The sequence below is a fragment of the Colossoma macropomum genome, unplaced genomic scaffold, assembly GCF_904425465.1.
Source record: "Colossoma macropomum unplaced genomic scaffold, Colossoma_macropomum, whole genome shotgun sequence".
Classification (NCBI taxonomy): Eukaryota; Metazoa; Chordata; class Actinopteri; order Characiformes; family Serrasalmidae; genus Colossoma; species Colossoma macropomum.
The window spans coordinates 29,983,930-30,007,035 of NW_023494790.1; positions in this window are offsets into that span (position 1 = coordinate 29,983,930).

A 23,106-nucleotide genomic window follows, 5' to 3' on the forward strand; every position below is an offset into this window, starting at 1 on the left:
AAGAAATGGTGCAAATGTGTTGTAGATGTATTATTAGAATATATAATGACACACTAAGCTGAAGTTTATCTGGGTTACTGTATTTGCCTGAAGTCTCTTTAGTATGATGTGTAACATAATGTTGCAAAACAATGTTTAAATCTGCTAGTTAGCTCTTCATAATTGGATAAATCAGATGGTAAACCAGACAGTATAGTACTCATTCATGATTTGAAAACTAAAAACCATACATTCTTTGTATTTTATTAATGTTTACGAAAAGACCTTGTACAGGATGACTAATCCTCATCACTGGCTAACGTCAACTCCTCAGCATCTAAAATTACACCGACTAGATTTAATGTTTAGCTTAAATCTCAAGGGGAGCTTATGTGGCTAAAACCTCTTTATTAGACCTGAAAACCTACAGCTTTACCACTCAGTGGCTAAATGATTTCCCTGGTTTTATTTAATGCAACCATGGTTTCTAGAATCCTTTGTCCCCCAATTTTAAGTAGCCAACATTATTATTTTATCACTATGTCTGCACTGAATATATTGTAAAGCCAATTTATTTTTGAATGGAAAGTGTTTCAAATGTACTCCTCTTTGGACATATGAAACATTTCTTTGCACTACTGAGCTTTTTAGTCTTCGAGTACAAGCATTATGGATGAAGCCTCAATAAAAAAGGGAGGTAGGACTTACAGATTTTTGCAAATGGTCAATTATTGCAAATGGTCAATGAATCTGCTGTAAAAAAATCATTGGTGCAACCCTACATAAAATTATCTTCATGTGTATAGCTGTTACGCTTACATGACGCAGTTCACTTTGTGCTGTTTGATCACAGTACATTTTTCATCTTCTCTGCAACCAGAAATTTGGCAAAAGATGCAAGCCAAGACCTCAGTAGAGGTCAAGCTTTTTTTCTTGCTTTTTAAGAAGTTGCTTGGATTTCAGTGGTTGAAAATCCCACTGCATGTGAGGCCTGCTGCTTTCTGATTGGCAAGCTGCTCTCTGATATTCATAGTAAGGGAACTAAGTGGCTTGACTTCGCTCTCTGCGCCCACTGCAGAGTGATGGATTGATTGACATCTTCTTTGTGTCAAGGCCGTTCATCAGCTGGCTCTGTGGACAGCGAGGGGCCATCAAAACAGCTGCTGTGGCTCCAGCACTGTTTGTCCGTGTTGTTGAACAGGGCGTGAGCCTCACTCTGAGGTGTCGTTTGCTAAATGTGGTCATTTGTAGGAGAAGGCATGAAGTGGCTAGCAGCTGGTTAATCTGGGGATAGTAACAAGTCTCCATAATAGATAAGGCACTGCACTATCACACTGAGAAACAGGCATTTGGCAATGATGGGAAAATCATGGCTAGATCCTGCATTCTTATACTAGTCTCAGATTTTCACAGTTCTGTGCTACGAATTATATATACTGTCATGTATAGATGGTATAATTAGTCATATTTCTATTGTCATTATTTATAAATTTACATGATACACATTAAAGACTGCAATGTCAGTTCAAACTACACTACACATATACTTCCGTTTCAATACTGATTTTAACAAGCCCTCATCCACTTGGCCTAGTCATTTCTCTTCAAAGGCATCCCTGAAGCCATCTTAAAGGCCATTCCATTAGTTTATTAGCTCAAGTGAAGGACGTTAGATGAGCTCTCGGAAGGGTGAGAAACTGAGTGAACACAGATGTCGCTTTGAGCAGTGGAACTTGCCCAGAAATCATTGCAAACTGATGCAGTTCCCTTTTCAAGAGTGAAAATGATGAAGGACAAAGCTGTTTTGAGCCACAGCAGAAAAGTGCTTTAAAATGCTTAACATTTCAAAACCATAACCGATTTACTGGGCTTTAGTTTGCAAACTACTCCATCTGTTATACATGACTGCTGATATAACTTCATCTCTTTTCTCTGCTAGCTAGCTAGTTACGTGCCGAAGACTACATGGCTAATGAAATGAAAGGCACTACAACATGGTTCTACACTAAGTTTTTAGCCAGACAAAGCAGTCACTCACATGTTATGCACATAATGTACAAAATTCTCAAGAAAAGCGTTGTGCTTTTTGAGTAACCTGCTTCTGAGTGAAGAGTTAAAATGGGTGAAAGCAAGTAAATGATAATTGAAACAGGGCTCTAGCAGGTGAGTGAGGTAATTAGGTTGTTGGAAATGTAGCGTTCGGAGTGGTTAGAGGAGTGGTATGCTCCTGTGTGCCAGGCTTGAACCCGGTCTCCCACACACAGAAAATGACTTAACCACAAATGACAAATATTAGTTAATGACACTCCTTGAATGCTCCAGTTATGTCCTCAGAGAAATTCTTTGTTTGGACACAGTGGCCAATATGTTGTTTCCCCATATCCAAAATTTATCTGTCCACATCAAGCCACTGAGTTATACCATGATGCATCTAGGTTTGGTTCAAAACACTAAACTCAGTAGATCAATATCTGTCTTTGTGGCATTATGTGCAAATAAGACAAAAACCATCTCTTTTAAAGAAACACAATGTTCCTAACGAAAGACTGTCCTGAACTGGCTTTATGACATACTGCTCAGCTCGCATGCCTCCAGAGGCCCTGTATGACTTATGGAAAGTGGCATTAAATATTGAAATCAGTGCAACCATGTCAGCTTTCATTTTCTCCTTCATTTAGTTGTGAGTGAAAATCCCACCCTCCTCCTTCAATCCCGGTGTAGCCTATCATCTTTCTGGGAGTACAACATGCAGCCTCATTACTCCTCTACAGGAGGGGTCACTGCACAGACCCCCTTCTAACAGTGCTCATTAACTTCCAAGCCATCAACCTGTTAAAAAGCAAACAATTCATTATTCAAGTGAGAAATTACTTTCTAAATGTAACTGCGTGAGATTGTTGAAATCCCCAGCATTCCTTTATTCTTGCCGAAGGCACAAATACCTACTGGAACAGCCAGCTGAAACAGACAAAGCCTAGGGTGCAATTAAGAAGAAGGATACACTCAAGTCCTGGTGTATTAGAACGCATCTTCATTACTCTTTTCCCAAAAAGATGGTCAGAATACACCCTTTCCCCTGAGAAGCAATCGTTCAAACATGATGGAAGAGTTTTTATTAAACCAAAGAGTAGCACAAGGATAGTGCTTGAGGGGGTTATGCAAGCCAAACCCCATTAAAGGCCTGATGCAAGTATTGTCTAATCATGGAAGCAGATCAGTATGGGATGGTGACCTTAGTGATGTGATTTACGGGTGTTGAGCTGACAGAAGGTTGAATCACAACATGACTTGTCAATGTCCTCACACTGCTTCCTTCCTAACCTGCTGGCTGGTGCCTGCTCCGCCTACTCCAGCTACTTCTGCCCCATGATTAATTGGGCAAGTGCTGGGGAGCTTGGTACCATCCATAGAAAGGACTGGGGGCAGGCACAAAGGAACGTAAAATAGTATCTGCGAATGTATGTGGTATCTCCATTGGCAGTAGAATGGGTCATACTGAAGAGCTCAGTTACTTTAAACATGGCACTGTCATAGGATGCCACCTTCGCCCCAAGTCAGTTTACGAAATCTCTGCCCTGCAAGATCTGCCCTGGTCAACTGTAAGTGGTATTATTGTGAAATGGAAGCATCTAGGAACAACAACAGCTCAGTTACAATGCAAACTCCAAGTGGAGCCACTGAGTGCTGAAGCATGTAGTGCATAAAACTCATCTTCTGTTGCAGAATAACTATGCATCAGGAGCTTCATGAAGTAGGTACAGCTGCCTAAGCTTACTATGCTCAATGCCAAGCGCCAGTTGGAGTCGTGTGAAGGTAACGGACTATCATGCTTCACTATCTGGCACTCTGATGGATGAATCTGTGTGTGGATGCACAGTGCCAACAGTAAAGGTGGTGGAGGAGGGATAATGGTCTGGGGCTGTTTTTTAAAGCTTTGGGCTCGGACCTTTAATTCAAGTGAAGGTAATTTAAATGCTACAGTATACAAAGACATTTTAGACAATTATATGCTTCCAACCTTTTGACAACAGTTTGGGGAAGACCCTTTCCTCTTCCAGCATGACCGTGCCCCTGTGCACAAAACGAGACATGGTTTGGCAAGATTGGTGTGGAGGAACTCCAGTGGCCTGTACAAAGCCCTGACCTCAACCCCAGTGAACACCTTTGGGATGAACTGGTACATCGATTGTGAGTCAGGCCTTGTCATGTAACATCAGTGCGTGACCTCACAAATGCTCTTTCGAATGAATAGGCACAGATTCCCACAGACACACTGCAGAATACTGTGGAAAACCTTTCCAGAAGAGTGTTATGGCCACAAAATGGGGCCAACTCCATATTAATATTGGAATGGAATGTCCAACAAACTCATAGTGGTGTGATGGTAAGGTGTCTACAAACCTTTGGCCATATACTGTATACTCCAACTGGATTGTCTGTGAGCAGCAGAGCAGCTTATTTATGAAAGAAGGTAAAATATAAACTAATATGTCTGCTAGAAGTGTCAAGTAAAATATAGAATGTCTTTTAGAGGCTTCAAATGTCTGTGTTTAATCTAGAACTGCCAAAAAAATGTTCATGCAAATTGCCTTTAGCTTACAAACATTAGCTAACAAACTACTAGAATCCCACAGGAACATTAGCAGAAGTTACCATTATCAAAGAGGTGGGCTTTTACTTATGTTTTGACATTAATGGATCAATCTGAAGGTCTAGCCTAATAGTAACCTATGAATTTCAAAATAAGTCAGAAATTACATTCCATATACACACAGCCCAGTAAACACACTTCTGTGCTTTTATCAGTCTGATGAGAAAGTTTTGTTGGTTGCGCTAAATGCTGGGTAGTCACTAACAGCAAGCAGCCTGCACACAGACAACAAGGAGCTTTTACAAAGCAAGATATAGCCACTGGGATTGAAGCAATCATAGCATTCCATTTAAAAAGTTATTCCAGAGTTTTATGTGAAGCAGTTAGCAAGAAACCACGATATCTCATGTTTGCAATGGGCAAGCCTCTTTGTTTCATGCAAGTCTCCTTCCCCTACACATAACACAAAAAATGGTCTGTGATTGTTTATTTTGTATGGACTGTTCCTGTCAGAGTAAGTGTTTCTTGGCCATATTGAGTGACAAAACCCACTGTGATGGTCAGAAGTCTGCATGTGAGACTAAGGTGATTCTGGCAGTTGGTGTTCAAACAATGCAACTAAATTAGATGGCATTAATAATAGAAAGCAGCTAATATCGCCATAGCAGACATCTATTGTTTATATGTGCAAGTGCATTTTTCCAGCTTTCTGATATGTAACCACCAGTATTTTAGGCAGCAAAGCAAATGTGACATGTACTGTTTTGTGTAGATAACGAATAGTTGGGTTAAGTTTCTACTAGCTGTAAAGTGTAGGAGCCCTCCTGGCTGCCAGGAGCTAGATTGCATATTAAATTGGACATTGAATGGTGCGCCAGCAAAACGGACACAGCTAGATGAGAGGAGCATGTTCTAATTTGGAAAGCTGGAATTGAATTTTGTTAGTGGCTGCATGCCTCACGTTTAATGTGCATGAAAAGTTATTACATTTCTTGATGGAGAATCTGTCTCAATTTTGTTACTTCTCACGTCAGCACAAACTGCACCCTTAAACCAGGCCACAAAACAGACAGATTGCTCGAGGGAGTTCAGTTTTCAAAAACTGAAAAGTGTTCTGATTTGGCGCGCTGTATCTTTGTGATTGAGGCCTTATTTTATTCCCTGTCATTGCCCGGTTCAAACAGAGTCTCAGCTCTTTCATCAAAGTTACTGACTTAGTAACTGAAGTCTTGTTTTTATTCTGCATTATTCAGCAGACTCGGCATGATGCACTGTCATTAATGCATTCATCTCCATTAATTACACATGATTGATTCAATTAAACATAATTACACATGAATTATTCAACTAAACAATGTACAAATACAAAGTTTCTCTGTCAGAATGCATATAAATAAATCAATCAGTGTGGAAAATTCAGGCAACATGCAGCTGATTTCTGAAAGCGCTGTAGGTTCTGCATTAATTCAGTCTGCCCCTTGCAGAGACTGACTTACATAATATGTGTATATATATATATATATATATATATATATATATATATATATATATATATATATATATATATATGTGTGTGTGCATAGTGCACCACAGCACACAACGGTGTTCCTGAGACTGAACAACGCCCCATTAAATTAAACGTTAAAGCCTTAATCGTCAGGGTCATTGGCAGACTTGAGGCTTGCCTTGTATTGGGTCTTCTTCATGTTTCAAATGATATTTAATAAACATAAATTGTATTCAGTTTCACTAAGCAGATTTGACCTTATAATGACGTTGTGGCACTTTTGTTACTTTTGGAAACAGTGTAACTGTGCATTGACTGACTGACACTTCACACACACACAGACACACACACACACACACACACACACACACACACACACATACACAGTATAACAGAGCTTTATTGAATGTTTACCCATGCTCCTTCACCTCAGTGAATCATGTTTTTTTAGGCATAAATCATGTGTTGCAGTACTGTGCAAAAGCCTCAGGTGCCCGAGAAAATTTTATTTCAAAATCTTTTTACCTGGGCAGTACAGGTTTGTTTAATATATTAAGAAGTGATTTTAAGTGTCAGTGTGTTCTTTTAACCATTTACAAACCTGTCCTCATGTCAGCCCAGTATTACTTGTAGTAATCATCCAAAAAAACTGGTCTGGCTAAACAATAATCCTTTGAGTTACAGAAGACATATCACTTTTTTCTGCGATGAGTGGGGGGTGCTTTAATTCAGCTTTAACATAGTTTGTTTTATCACAGTGCTGTGAAAAAGTGTTTGCCCCTTACCTGATGTCTTCTGTTTCTGCTGATTTGTCACATTTAAATGTTTCAGATAATCCAACAAATTTTACTATATGATAAAGACAACATGCATTAATTTTATTATATGATAAAGTAAACACAAAATGCAGCTTTTTAATGATCATGAAATTTATTGAAGATGAAGATTTATTCAAAACCTTTATCACCCATGTGAAAAAAAACTGGTTGTGTCACCCTTGGCAGTAACAGCTGCAATCATCTGGTTTGCGATGACTTGTGATGAGTCTTTTACATCACTGTGGAGGAATTTTGGCCCACTCTTCTATGCAGAATTGTTCTAATTCGGCTACACTGGAGGGTTTTCGAGCATGAACTGCCCGTTTAAGGTCTTGCCACAGCATCCTAAAGGAATTCAAGTCAGGACTTTGACTCGGCCACTCTAAGACCTTAATTTTGGAGGTGGACTTGCTTGTGTGCTTTGGATCATTATCCTGTTGCATAATCCAACTGCACTTGAGATTTAGGTCACAAACTGATGGGCAGGCAGAGGGAGAGCAGAATTCATGGTTCCATCAGTTTTGACAAGTCGTTCAGGTCCTGCAGAAGAAAAGCAGCCCCAGACTATCACACTACCACCACCATGTTTGACTGTTGGTATGATGTTCTTGTGTGAAATGTAATGTTATGCGAGATATAATGGGACCCATGTCTTCCAAAAAGTTTCAACTTTGACTCACTGTTAGCTGGAGTCCCAGAGTCTTAGCAATGGCTTTGTAACCTTTTCCACACCGGTAGATTTCAATGACTTTGTGTTTGAATCTCTTTAGAATGTGTTCCTATTTGAGACCTTCTAGCCTGCTTCACATTGCCAGACAGGTTTTGATTAAGTGATGTTTAGATTCAGCAGGTCTGGCAGTAATCATGCCTGGGTGTGGCTGGTGAAATTGAACCCAATAGTCAACTGAATTTGATTAACTGGTTGATATGAGTAGAGACGAGGCAGTTACTTTTATACATAGGGCCAGATAAGGCAGAACAGCAATTTTCCTTCAATAAATGAAATCATCATTTAAAAACAGCATTTTGTGTTTAGATGCGTTTTCTTTGTCTAATATTAAAAGTACTTTGATGATCTGAAACAATGAAGGTGACAAATGTGCAAAAACTAGACTTTTTCACAGCACTGTAGAATTTTCTCATCTTTGAAGAATGAGTCATTTTCTGGCTGTTGATTCTATTTTCAAATGAAAAGACTATTTGGCTGACTCCATCATTGTGCTGCTGTGTAAATTTAAAAAATGACTGCAATGAACTAGAGCTCTATGAGGGTGTGTAGCGTCACATAGCAAAGCAGTGCTACAGAGCACATAAAAAAAGTTCAAGTTAATTTTTAATCTCTACTTGTTTAAAGTTAACAAAATAAAACTTTCAACATCATTTATCACTTGTGGAATCCGTTTACTATCTTTTCACAAAGTCGCTGTTTTTGAACTGAAAGATACGAACTGAAAAAAAGTCTAGGATAGTAATGTTAGCTGAGGTAACAGACTAGTAGCATTTGTCTGTTCATCTGAAAGACTTACTGCCCTTCTCTGTGTAAATGTCAAGCCACGTGATCTACTGTGGTGTTCTGTGGTCTTGCCATGGCTTTAATTTAATGTAGTAATAGCTAAATGCTGAGTGGGGCACTGAGAAACTGAACAATGGTCGTAGTTGTGGAGTGTGGGCGCCGGTGCACAACATTAGGTTCCGAATTTTTCCATGCTGTGCGATGCATCCAGTGTGTGGTGGCCTTATATGTTCCAACCGGAGTCAGAAAACACAAAGAGACTGCTGCAGAGGACCAACTACCAACCAGGACGCAGCAGAATGTTTCCAGAATGGTAAGAGTTTATGCTCACGTCTCGCTTCACTTGTATCTTGCTGACTTAGCAATTACAACGAAATTTAGCATTAACCATCCAATATAGACCCATCAGAGATGTCTCTATGTGCATATCTCTATGTGCATAAGTCACCCATGTAGCCTAGTAATTACATCATTTTTAAGAGCTTAGCCAAGGACTGACGTCTTCAACCGCAGAAGGGATGCAAATATTTACCGGAGAGCACATCATGTCACCAGTTAAACGGCAGAGGTGGTGGTGAAAGCTGGAGGTGGTGGTGAAAGCTGGCCCTGCCCACACTTATCACTAATGTTTTGTGGCGTGCTGTGAGTATCTTGGCCAACCACAGGTGTTCTTTGGGTGATGCAATGAATCGAGACATTCAGATGATCCAACAAAGGCAAACAATTTTGGTAAAAAAATAAATACAAGCCAATCTTTAACTACAGCATATCAAGTGTTACTGACATCAAGGTACTATAATGTGTTTTAATTAGAGCTGACAAAGCTAACAGTGGCATTAATTACCATTACCATGATTAAATATTAACAACACTGGTTTTTTTAATGCTCTATGTGCATTTTCCTAGTTTGACCTTAAAAACTATCCGCAATTCCAGGCTGAAGCCCAACTGCTTTGACTGTAGCTCTTTCATTTAAACTCAGCTTTTAAAAGTTCCATTGATGGCTCTCTTGATAAAGCCAAAGTTAATTCCTGCTACCTCCACAGTGAATTTGTTTATCACTGAAGTATTAATTATCATTTACTGCTGATGTCCACAATACAAATAATATTTGTAACATTAGGACTGGAAGACACCCTCAGCAGACTGCGCTACACTCTTTTTTAGGCAACTAGTTTTGGTTCCCTACAAAAAGGTCTAAAATCACGGAGGAGATGGAACCACTGACGTATATATGATTTTGTCACTGTCAGGCAGTGCCGGCTCTACCTAATGAGTGAAATAAGCAGCTAATTAGGGCCCCACAGCCACCCAAAAACCCAACTTAGAGGACACCACAGCCACCAAAAACCTAAATTAAAGCCTACAAAAGGCCCTGCTTGAAAAAGACTTTGCATCTCCAAAATGGTACCTTCCCAGCAGAAGGAAAAAACTTTGAATAGAGGTTAATGGAAAAGGTTTTTTTTTTTATTTTTCAAGTAATTTTGGTCCATTTGTCTGGTCCGTTCATCATTTCAACACAATGTAAAGACCAGTTTGCATTTTCAAATGATATCAAAATCTGAAACAACAAGGTTTTGTCCCAGCAGCGACAATGATGAATACACTCATTGGATGGATAACGCAGCCTCTGTTGCACTGTTGGACATCAGACATAGCTGGAAAACCTGAAACTGCGGCAACCTATTTTCATGTTTGTCCTGCATTTCACATTTGTGTGAAACCTGCATTCACACAATGAAAATAATGTCACTAAATTGCGGTCACCTCATATATTCTGAATTTATTATCCACTCATAAGTTGCTTTAACTGGAAGACAAATGCAATTAATCACAATTCACTAAACAAAAAATGCATTTACTTGTGATTCATTATTTTAATCATTTGACAGCCTAGTTTAAATATATATTGTGCATTATAAGCACAGTATGTTGCGTTATTGCATGTATAATTGTGATATGGAAATTTGTCTATTTTGTGCAGCGCCAGCCATCTAGATTTTGCTGCTATAGGTTCTCGAGGATTTTGAAGGTGCCTTCTCACATTATTTAGGGCAGCTTTACTATGAAGGACATCTGACGTGTGTGTCTCTGCAGGTAAGTGTAAGTGATTTACACAATAGACTCTGACAGCAGGAACACTGTACTGAAACACTGTCACCTTGTCAGGGGGTGAAGGGTCCTCGGGGAGAGATCATTTCTGTAAACACGGTGAAAACTGTGGGTCTCTGAAGGGATTATCACCTCTGATCTGTAAAACAGAGGAAAGTGGGTTTGTTCAGCGACACTTTGAAAGAGAAAATCATCCACCTTTAATGTCTGCCTGCTTGGAATTTCAATGATGTTAAACATGATAACATTCCTGACATATCTGAGCTGTATTTATTCAGCTTTGCTGAGAGGAACAGTTCTAACCTGATGTTAAAGTGATTACCCAATCTGCTCTCAGGGGGCTCCTGTACCCAGAAATGTAATAAGGTCATTACTACATATGAAATGGAAACGAGGTTTGTGGTTATCAGTGGAGCTTCATCAGGCTGCTATATCCATAACCTTCAGCTGATTTCCAAACTGCATCCCGCACTGTCCATGGAGAGAAACGTCAGCAACTGCTGTCACCTCATATACAAGGCTAATTGACTCCACACAGGATTCTGTTTACTTAACCTTTATGAAGAACATTGCAGGTCAACTAAACTTATGAGACACAGTGACGATAGACGTGTGTTCATTATTAATGGAGGCCTCGGTGACCTGAAAGGCCACTTTTATTGATGAATTGACTGGCCTCTGTCACTGAGGCCTTTTAAATGGTCCTTTTTGTTTAACTAATCACTTTAGCAAAAAAGAGAACTTATGCATCTGCTGTTCCCTGCGTGACCCAGCATGCCATTCGTTTCTTTACTTTGATTTATTCACTTTATATTTACAAGAATTAAAAATGCACATTACAAAACATTTTTGTTAATAGGCCTGTTTAACCAACCTGGCTAATTTCTAACTGTAGTCCTTTAGCAGGTACAAAAAGACAAAACCACTAACCATGACTAATGAAATTATACAAAACATGTATGATACAGTCGTATCAAACGTTTGGGCACATCCTGAGTACATCTTTTGTTGATTTGTGAAAACAAGTTAACACATTCTCTATAGAGAACACATTTTAGCACGGTTTTATACACAGTTACTAAAGTGCTGAATTTAACATATTAAGGAAAAAAACATAGAATGTTGCCTGTGCGCTAAAAGAATTTTTAAAAAATTGCCACCTTTAAGTTCCCTGTAAAGGATGTGTTCACTTGGAAAATCAACAAATCATGTAATTTAACTGGGGTGTTAAAACTTTTGCAATCAACTGCATCACAATACCACAATAAGACATAAACTGTGGGAGCAATTACAATTTTAATTAAAATGAAAATGTAATTTTTAAAACAGCAATGTCTGCTGTGTGTATGCAATGTATACAATACTGCATTTTTTCCATTTGGTGCTCTAGTATTGACATTTCATTTACACAAAGATGTAGATGCTTTATGAATAGCTTTGTTTATTCCCCCTGATGGGATGATTGACAGGTTAGGAAGTCCATGAAAATGAAAATGCAATCTGGTCGAATACATTTTCAAAGGCATTTTGACACAGAATGAGCACAGTAGGTGAAAATATATAACTGCAAAAGAAGAGAGGTGCTGTTTCCCATTTACACATAAATTCTGCCATCTTTCTGGCTTGTAATGTAATTTAAATGCATGATTAAAAAGTGAAAATGCATATAAGATTAATTACATTTTAATTATAATTTTAACACAATTATTACACAACCACATCAAGCATAATTGTGCAGTTTTATAAGTACTTTTAAATTAAATAAACCTACTCATAAATCATCAAAACCTTTGTGTAAATGAAATGTCAATACTTATATACCAAATGGCAAGTAAAATTTGCAGTACTGAATTAGAATTTTCATTTTGAGCTCAACATTGCAACTAAATGTATAAATAAATAAAATGTTTCTTTAGAACATTAAAATGCTTGCATATAGAACAAAGCACAATGCCAGCTGGTAAGATGATTTACAGAGTGTGGGCACATTCATAATGGTTTTATAGCCATGATTTTTTAACTGAATTCTCTTATATGTACACAAACCTGTACTTATATCTACAGAAACCAGCCTTTCATTCATTTAATTTTGAGTCAAAACAAAAAAAGAAAACATATTTAACAGAAAATTAACAAAAGCCTCTAACACTAAGTATAATATCAACTCAGTATTTATTTGTCTGCTCTTTTCTTGTATGCACCTACTGCTGCTATAACTATTCCATCCTTCCAAGCTTCACAGCTGTGTTCTCCCAACAACAGCTGTTCCCAAAGGAGTCACTGACATTATGTTCCCCTTCAAAGAGGCACTAACATGCACACAAGCAACTACCCAAACTCACTGTAGCTGCCTTGCACATGTATCAAACATGCATCTAAAATGGACATTTTTCTGAGGAGATTACATATAAGATCCATTTGCATAAGGAAGGGGGGAAGATGTCTTATTAAAGACATCAAAAATAGGACTCCCAACAAGAGCTGGTAGACCACCAAAACAGTCAACATCAGATAAACAATACTTCCATCTTTGAGAAAGAGGAGAAAATCAAGCTCCACTCAGATCTGCTTCAGATCAGAAAAAATCCACAGGTGTTTCTATCTGTCTCTCCACTGTAAGAAGAACTCAGCGCTATGGGTCTGAAAGGATGTCAAGAAGCCATTAATGAGAAAAGCAAACAGACAAAAAAGAAGACAACCTGCTCTAGAACACTGAACTGTACATCTCAGATGCGGAGTGAGGTGATGAGTCGGATTAGTCTAAATTGGGAATTTGGAATACTTGGATTGTGCAAAGAAAAGAATGCAACCAATTTCTAAGATTGAACTTTGGAGGAACTTTGGAGCAAGTCTCTTGAAAAAAAATGAAAGCTGTAATAAAGACAGAGGGGGACACACTACTGAAATTTTGGAATTATGTTTAGTTGTTGAAGCATCTGTGTAATTATTCAGTAAAAATGTATGTTTTCTGCTTTTTTCTGATGCTGAAAAATGGACTTTTGCTCAGTACTATGTAAGAAGCTCATTCCATTCTACAAAGTCTGGATCAGATATTGGAAGAAAGAGAAAAAATCCAATCTGATTCTGGAACAAATCCAGGACTGATTACATTTGGCATATATTACTATTATACTCCAATTACAATTATTTTTTTACATGGTCCATTTTTGCACATATTTGCACTGTAATTGATATTTCTCCTTGTAATTTTGCATGCTTGTCTGTTTCAGTGGAAGAGTTTAAGTGAATAAAAAGCTGCAGTTTTCTGTAAAGCACATTGCCTCTTCTTGTAGGCTGGTAAATAAAGCATTTGTTGGCGCAGTTTGAGCATGATTTAGATGGCCATCATGTGTGGAGCGCTTCTTTTACAACTAGCTTATTTCATGACTTCATCATTTTTAAAGGAAATAAAAAGATTTATGTTAGTATACTCGAGGTTTCCCATTATCACAACTGGAAGAGAAAAAGTGGTATTTTGCCATCTCTACAGTCCAGTAGTACAGCAGCGCCAGAGAGGGGTGAAGAGCTTTACTGAGACGCCAGAGCCAATAAGTCTCCCAGCTCTAGCGGGCCACTCATTCAAAACCCTGCCCACACACCGGACACAGAGCCCAGCTGTCGAGCTGGATCTAGTTTTCTGTCTCTCATAAAGGAAAACCATAAATTTGAAATGAACTTGTTTGGTGCTAATGATGACTGTAAATTCTCCATGATTCATAGTAACAGTAAAGGTGCTGTTTACCTTTTCATTAGATATAGTGATCATCTGTAGTCATCAGTGTTTCAAGAAGGACTTCATTCAAATCTCTCACATAACTCAGTATGAATGAAGGATGTTATCTGGATATGTGTATCTATCGTTCTTTCTTCTTAGAAGAAGCCACTCCATATCACATGACAATTAGCACCGTTCTCATAATGTACAAATTCATTACTTTTGGGGATGGATCTGCATTCACCGAGGTTGTTGCACTAATGAGGTTTAATGTGGAACAGTTCGGGGAATATGAGCCTTCAGTATGCTCACGCACAGTCACCTTCAAAAGATTCCAAAAATAAGCTGAGGAGAACAGCTACTTGAACACACCGGGAGTCACTTCTCCTTATTACATCTCTTAGCTGTTTTCTTGCTGTTAGCTATTAATCCTTGACATGTCGTCAGTAATGGAGTCTGCTGAGAGGCTGTTTCTTATATACTACTCTGTGGACTGTAATGAACTTTTATTAGGGATGTGATCTCACTATTCCAAAAAGTCAGCTCTCTTAACCCTCAGGCAATTCACCAATACATTGTTGTTACAGAAACAGAGGATTCTGAATTTTCTGGAGGTTGAACTGTCTGAATAAGTCCTATATTTCTAGGACAGTACATTCATAAAAACTCCTGAGTGGCGCAACCGAGTGCCAGGAGAGTAGGTGGCCTCTCCATCTCGTTCATCACTCAGAATGATGCTAGCCAACATGGATATCTGCTAGGGCCTGCACGACGTCAGATTTTTTTAAGACAACAGTTATGTGATAAAAATCAAGTCGACGTTGACTAATCGCTGATGATGTAATGAATAAAACCACAGGAGAAGGGAATGCTTTGCAACAAGCCAACTTTAAAAATCTGTGATGATGCCAAAAACCACTGTTCAGTAGAGCATGATGTGCCCTTTCCAGTGAGCCCTGGATCGCATTACTAGGCTTGTGGAAACTGGAAACACAGACCCTGGAATCTCGCAAATAGAAGAGCCAGAGAAATTTAGAGATACTGACACATGACTTTTTATTGTCGTTTTTGGGAAACAGGAGATAAATGACGTATCTGAACTTTGAGGCATTGTAGATCAACAGAGAAATGTTAGTATGAAGCCAAACTTCTAAGGTCAGCAGAGCATCATGTGTCCTTTCCAACAAGTCCTGGATTGCATTGTTATCCTTCAGAAAACCTGAGATACGGAACCCAAAATCACCAGGCTCCTTACCTGTTGTCTTCTCTGAGGCATTCTTGTTGTTAGTGCCATAATCACCTGATCATTGACTAGTCAACATCAAGCTTAAAGCACCATCGCCAAGCACTTTTTGAAATGTGTTGTTGGCATCAAATTCAAAATGGATATACATTTTTCAAAAAATCTCATCAACATTTGATATGTTGTCTTTGTAGTATTTTCAGTTAAATATCATTGCATTCTGTTTTTATTCACTTTTGCACAAAGTTCCAGCTTTTTTGCAAAGGTTTAAGAGCTTTACATGTTTAGTTGACTTCTGAAAGGAAAAAAGTTACTTATATAAATGTAAATAGTACTTATATATTTATACTTATGTAAATAGTAATTATGGCACGTGCAAAAGTTTTGACCCCCTTGCTGTTGTAAAGCCTCACAACTTAATTGACTTGTTGAGCTTTAATTGATTTGTTAGGATAGGTAATGCAGTCATTAGGAATTATCAGCTGATGACAGTTCCAGAGTGTGATAAATTCAACCCTTGACAAACCTTGTGCTAACATTCAACAACCACAAGCACCCCTAAACAGCTGGCTGAAGATCTGACAATGAAGCTAACTGATGCCTGCGGAGCAGAGGCAGCCTATAAAAATATATATCAAAGTGCTTCTAGCTGGTAGTTTCTACTGTTCAAAATGTCAGTGACAGTTAAGAGGAACTGTGGATGTCTAGGCAAGATCTGGAAGAGCCAAACTCTCAGATAGAATTGCTCAGATGCTGGAAAGGCAAATCCTTGTGCTGCCCCATATGACAGCAAAGGATCTGCAGGAAGGTTTAGCTGTGATAGGAATCATCAGGAGGAAACCTTACTTGCAACCTGATCACAAAAGTCAAAGTCTGACATATGCAAAACAACATCCAAACATTCTTGATGCATTTTGAAAACAAGTGCTGTGGACTGAGTCCTTAGGCCACAATCACCAAAGATGTTTGGAGAAAAAGGTGCAGTATTAGATGAAAAGAACACCTTACCAGCTGTTAAGCAAGGGGCTGAATCTGTTATGCTTTAAGATTGTGTGACAGCCAGTGGAACATGAAACATTGCATGAGTAGATGGAGGAATGGACTCCACTAAATATCAGCAAATTTTAGAAGCAAATGTATATGTATATAAATGTAAATAACCTGAAGCTGTAAATAGGCTGGCTTGTATAACAGTGATCAAAAACATACCTCCAAATCCACCATGAACTGCTTCAACAAACACAAGCTGGAGTTTTTGTAATGGCTCACAGTCCTCTGACATGAACATCACTGGAAATGTATGTTATATCTTAAGTTGTCCATGTAAGATGGCCCAAAATTATTGCAGAACTAGAAGTATTCTGCAAGGAAGAATGGGTGAAAATTCCTAAAACAAGAAAAGAAAGACTCCTAGTTGTGTAATATCTGCCAAAAGAGGTGTTACTAAGTACCACTTATTTAGCAGAGTGTTCAATGTTTTTCACACACCATAATTAAAATGATATATTTTTATACATATTTTATATATTTCATTAAATATAAAGCAATTGTGCATTAATATTTGCAGACTACTGCATTTCTTTTAATAGTTTGCTGCTGAGGTTTCTTCTTTTTATTCAAAAATCAACAAAAATATAATCTGTCCAAAGGTGCCCAAACTATTGCATAAGGTTCTAGGAAAAGGATTTAACTGGTATAGAACCTTTACATTTTTCTGGAGGTTCTTTATTATATTAAAGGGTTCTTCACACTCACACATCACACATCTCATTCACAAAAAAAGGGTTCTTTGAAGAAAATATAGCAATGTGTCCAAAATTCAGGCACCATGATTTTTAAGAGTGTAGAACCTTGAAGCTGAAGCTAAGAAACATATAGAGCCTTTACTTTTGAGAGTGTGACATTTAAACATACAAAAAACAGACAATTAAACGAACAGAAAAAACAGGGGAGCATTTAATTTAATTACTTAATAATGATGACCACTTACAGTGTGTCTAGTTTCTATGTCAGGCATCCTATTGTGTGGGCTAATAATACCTTCCCCTCTTTTCTCGTCCAGTCCGTTTGGAAATGCCCTTCAGAGCTATATGATTTATTAGTTTAGAGAATAACTGGTTTCAGAGGTACAGAGGCTTTAGATGTGTTCAGTTGGTGCCAGGTATTGTGTACAACCCACCTCGGGCCACCCCCGCATATAACAAGAAGATCCTGGGAGGTCCAAGCTCCAGTCCTTTTCTGACACTTCCCTTTGTTAGTCTGGAGCTAAAACAGTCTTGATGTTCCTGCACTCTATTCAGCACATTGTACTCCTGTCCCAGTGGAGATTTCTCCCAAGTGCACCTGCAGAGGGACAATGACAAGAAAAGCAAGTCCACTGATGTCATTCGTCAGACGCAAATGCAGTTTATATCCAATACAGGACTGTGGAGCTTGCAGTAAGTACAGTAGATCAGTATCTGAAGACAAACAGCCCAGCAGCCGTAGCCTGGCCAACATCGCTCTCCCTTCCGTACACTCACGCAGCCTCAAGGTCTGAGGTGAAGGGCATGCCGCTCTGATTTAGCTGATGTGAGAGGCAATCTTAAAACTTTAATTCAGTTCATTCACACTTGACTGCTCAGAGGAATCATTTAACAGCTTTCCCTGCTTCTCTGTACAGTTGCGGAAATCAGACACAAGATGATTTGGCAGGACTTCATTATCACACATGTGCTGCAGGACTTGCTGACCAATCTGCAGATATTTTAAAAGTGCTTTGTCAGAAAATATGAACAGTTCATGGTAAAAAATGTCTTGGCAAGTCAAAGTATCTTAAAGGGCCCATATCCTACATTCTTCTTGTATTTTATTGGTTTGCATGAGGTCCATTTTTTTGGGTAACCTTTGCATTGTGTTAAAGTTTCATGATAAAGGGACCAACAAAGATGGTCTAAAATTGAAAAAAAAGTCTTGTTACTTTGACTTCCATTACATGAACACCTTTTCCTTCTCCTGTAAAGTTACCATTTCGGAGATACAAGGTTTTGCTCTGACAGCACTGATATGTGATCTCTGTTCTGATTGCCCTGCAATTTACCTCATACAAAAAGCAATCTAAGCCTTATCATTGTTTGGAATTTCAGGGTGAATGAGTAAATTTTAATGCCACTAATATTTTTACCAGTATTTACACATTTACCAAATTGATATGCTAGAATCTGCTTGTTCAAATATAGCATGACTTTTAAAGCCAACCTGAAGTGAAAAGTTCATATGCCTGGTTGTGTTAAGCACAATTTATCATATCATTTAGAAGACAAAATTCTTGTTTTTCTGTTATTTTTTATTGAAGTGACTTTGCCTGCCTTTAAGTTGTTTTAATAATAATAATAATAATAAAAGAAGAAAGGTATTCATTTAAAATAATTTAAGGCAATGACACAGATCACACTAAAAGATAAATACCAAAAAAGACAGAATTTTAATTAAATGCAAAATTAAAGAGATACGTTTTTAAATGTTTCTTATTTTTTATACATAGTTCACTTCACAAAAATGTGATCAATCTTGATTAAGTTTTTTAAATCTTTTTTTTTTTTTCAAAACGGTGATTGAGTGAAATTATCTGGCTGATTAATTGACTTCCTTCCCTTTTTGATACAAACAGAATAGTCTGCCAGTTCAGTAAGTGACAGAATTACAAATAATTACAAATAATTACAAATAATAAAATTGCTTATAATAGTAAAACTGTGTAGAATAATCATATGATATTCTTCAGTTTCATAACATTTAGGTTGCTTTCATCTGCCAAGATATCATTTTTTGCAGTGTGGAATCAGTCTGGGCATAAATGGTAATACTCCATAACAACTTGTAAATATTATTATTATTTTGCACTATACATAAATATGGTCATATACATTGATCTTGCTTATTTCAGGATGTGGTCTGAATGTGAACTGCTCATGCTCATTGCCAAAAGATGAAAAAATCACAGCTTTGCTGTCTGTTCAGTCTCAGACCAATGATAGTGTTTAATGGGAGAATCTGTCAGTTGATGTTTTGTGCTTTGCTGTGCATCAGTTACTGAATCAGAGGTGAAAAAATTCATTTATCAACAGCATCACATCCATCCTCAATACAGTAATTCACAGAATAATGAGCAAACACTGTTCGGAAATTTTCATTTTTAGAATCTAATTTGTATCTAATTTAGTAAAAAAAGAAAGGTAAATCAAATTAAGAAGGGTGTGTATGAGTTATTAGAAAACCCACACAGTCATCATCACTGTCATATCAAAACCTCACAACTCTATTCTGAAGATCCCACTATTTCATGATGAGTGGACAAATAGAAATGGTCCAAAATTGCTTAGAATAAAATCTTGTTGCATGAACTAGAAGTTAATCCCCATACAGCTGTACACAAAAGTTTGGTCAAGTTACATGTTTTGTTGATTTTCTACATGAAAATTAGCTAAAAATATTCAACAGTGAACGCTTTTAAATATGACAATTTACTGCTTTAATGAGGCGCAATACAGAAGCTAATCCAGATAGAGCTCATTTACATAGATTAGTCTTAAAGGCACAATAACAAAAACATCCTGTTTCACTGAAAAGGAGAAATTGGGGTTAGGAATACTCAGGTAAACCTGCTTTTCCCACATTAAACTCACTGTCCTTATACATGCCATTAGATTCCTCAGTTTCATTCCATTTATCTGACAGAGCCAATAATGCCTTTTTGCACTGACTGTTCACCATTTAGAAATTGAAAAACACGTCAGAAATGTACGCTAAAGCAAACGCACACAAGGGTACGGCTAAATACACTAGGGGAGTTTCAAGGTTAGAGTTTATGTGCTTTGATTCTATTACCCTGGCTGACTGTCAGTGAGCTTCAGATATATTTCATTTACTCACAGAGTATTCTCCCGCAATTTGGCATCGTCTATAAATCCAAACGACTGCAGATGTAGCTGGCTATTTCACTGCTGTGTGTGTATGCGTGTGTTCCAGGCCATTCCCCTTCATGCTCACTGCATCTTGATGTTTCATTTCCACTGCCATCTCACTCTCATCTTTATTTCTCTCCTACATTTATGTAATTCTGCAGAATCCATTCAGGAACCTTTGGATCCTTAAAGAACCTTTCAGTGGATGGTTTTAAAAGGCCATTTTTGTAAATGAAAATGGGTGCGAAGAACCTTTTTTTTTGGTTCAGTGCAAGTTTTTTTTTTAGAAACCTACATCAAAACCAAGACCAGCTGAAAGAGAAATCTTACTTTTTAATGCTGTGTTCACGTGTGCATTACAAAAAGTCCTTTTTGCCTCAGGGCAGTATGCAACTGATGTGACATCATCACCAGTGAAATGGATGATTATTTGGGGAGAGCTTTTGTAGTTTTAATGTTTCTTTTAGGTGGCATGAGGCAGGAGAAATCTTTTTATTTTTATTTTTTGTTGTATAATTTTGGGTTCCTAGGCCAAAATAGGTAGCTGACTTCATGAGCCAAAGGCCACATGAAAACACATATTAGAAATAGTGTGTGGTAACGTTAAATATATATAGATATGTATATTAAATACACTCTCACAAATAAAGATGCAAAACTGTCACTGGGGAAGTAGCCCTCTAGTCACTGGGGATGTACCCTCAAGGTACATCTCAGTACCTTTAGTCAGTGAACATAATTGTTCAATAATCCACTGAAATATATTTTTAAGTTGCATTGACTCCACACACCCTGCCTCATCTCCAGCCTTTTAATTTAATTGTTCTGTTTTAAAACATTATGTTAAGAAATTGCACAAATACGTACTTTTCACCTGGAAAAACGTATTTATAGTGCACAATTGGACCTTAAAACCGCTGTCGTGCCTTTGAGGGAACATTTACAATGTTCGTACCTGCGAAAAATGTGCCTGCACAGATCCTGTATTTCCAACAGTGTAGCGCTATATATATGGAGAGTTAGCTTCTCAGCAAGTCTTCCGTCTGAAGCAGATCATTAATTTATCTCACAAGAGTGTGTTTTTGCCTGGTACTAAAATTCGGTTAATAGACATATCGCTTTATTCAGAGCTGCCAGATGTTTACAATTATTCTCATACATTGTAAAACCCTAATTAATATCAAAAAGGTTGTTGTTTTATTTATAGTGTGCAATCTGTTTTTTTGTGTGTGTGTTTTATAATTGTGTTTTAGTACAGACATATAAAGCTTTTGACATCATCATTTAGGTGTCTGTGGGTGTAATTTGTTCACTTACATTTGTCTTAATTAGTAAGTACACTCCATGAAGAGTTTAGACTTTTTCAACATATTTGAAGATAGAGATATCAAGTCTTCACTTCAACAGTGTTGATGGATAAATATGATATCATTTAACACATGACACTTAGAATTAGCATTATTGTTATCCTATTTTAAATAAATACACTACTACATACACCGATCAGACATAACATTATGACCACCTTCTTGATTCTATGCTCATTGTCCATTTTATCAGCTCCACTTACTATATAGGTGCACTTTATAGTTCTACAATTACAGACTGTAGTCCATCTGTTTCTCTGCATACTTTGTTAGCCCCCTTTTACCCTGCTCTTCAGTGGTCAGGACCCCCATGGACCCTCACAGAGCAGGTACTATTTGGGTGGTGGATCAGACACAGCAGTGCTGCTGGAGTTTTTAAACACCTCAGTGTCACTGCTGGACTGGGAATAGTCCACCAACCAAAAATATCCAGCCAATAGCATCTTGTGGGTAGTGTCCTGTGACCACTGATGAAGGACTAGAGGATGACCAACACAAACTGTGCAGCAGCAGATGAGCTATCGTCTCTGACTTTACATCTATAAGGTGGACTGACAAGGTAGGAGTGTCTAATAGAGTGGACAGTGAGTAGAAACAGTGTTTAAAAACTCCAGCAACACTGCTGTGTCTGATCCACTTGTACAAGCACAACACACTCTGACACACCACCACCACATCAGTGTTACTGCAGTGCTGAGAATGACCCACCACCAAAATAATACCTGCTCTGTGCTGGTCCAGTGGGGGTCATGACCATTGAAGATCAGGGTGAAAGGGGGCTAACAAAGTATGCAGAGAAACAGATGGACAACAGTCTGTTATTGTAGAACTACAAAGTGCACCTATATGGTATGTGGAGCTGATAAAATGGACAATGAGTGTAGAAACAAGGAGGTGGTCATAATGGTAAGCAGGATCGGTGTATATAACTGCTTCACGTGTCCAACTGAAATCAGGTGCACCCAATCAGGTGCTAATGATTAGAACACCATTAGAGAATATCTTGGAGGAACTTGTCTTATTTAAATCTCGGATATCTGGTCTGCTTTGCCCTTTGTTATTGTGGGTTATCGTCATGCCCAGATCAAAAGAGCTCTCTGAGGCCTTCAGAAAGAAAGGTGACTTTGGGAAGGGGTTTCAGAAGATATCCAAAACATTGGAAATCAATCATTCCACTGCCTGGAAGATCATCTACAAATAAAGAAGATTTAAAACCACTGCCAACTTGTCCGGACCAAGCTGCTAAAAGAAGTCTCTAAGCACCCCAAAATTTCATCACAGAATCTTCATGTAGCCCTTGCCACTGTTGATGTAGAAG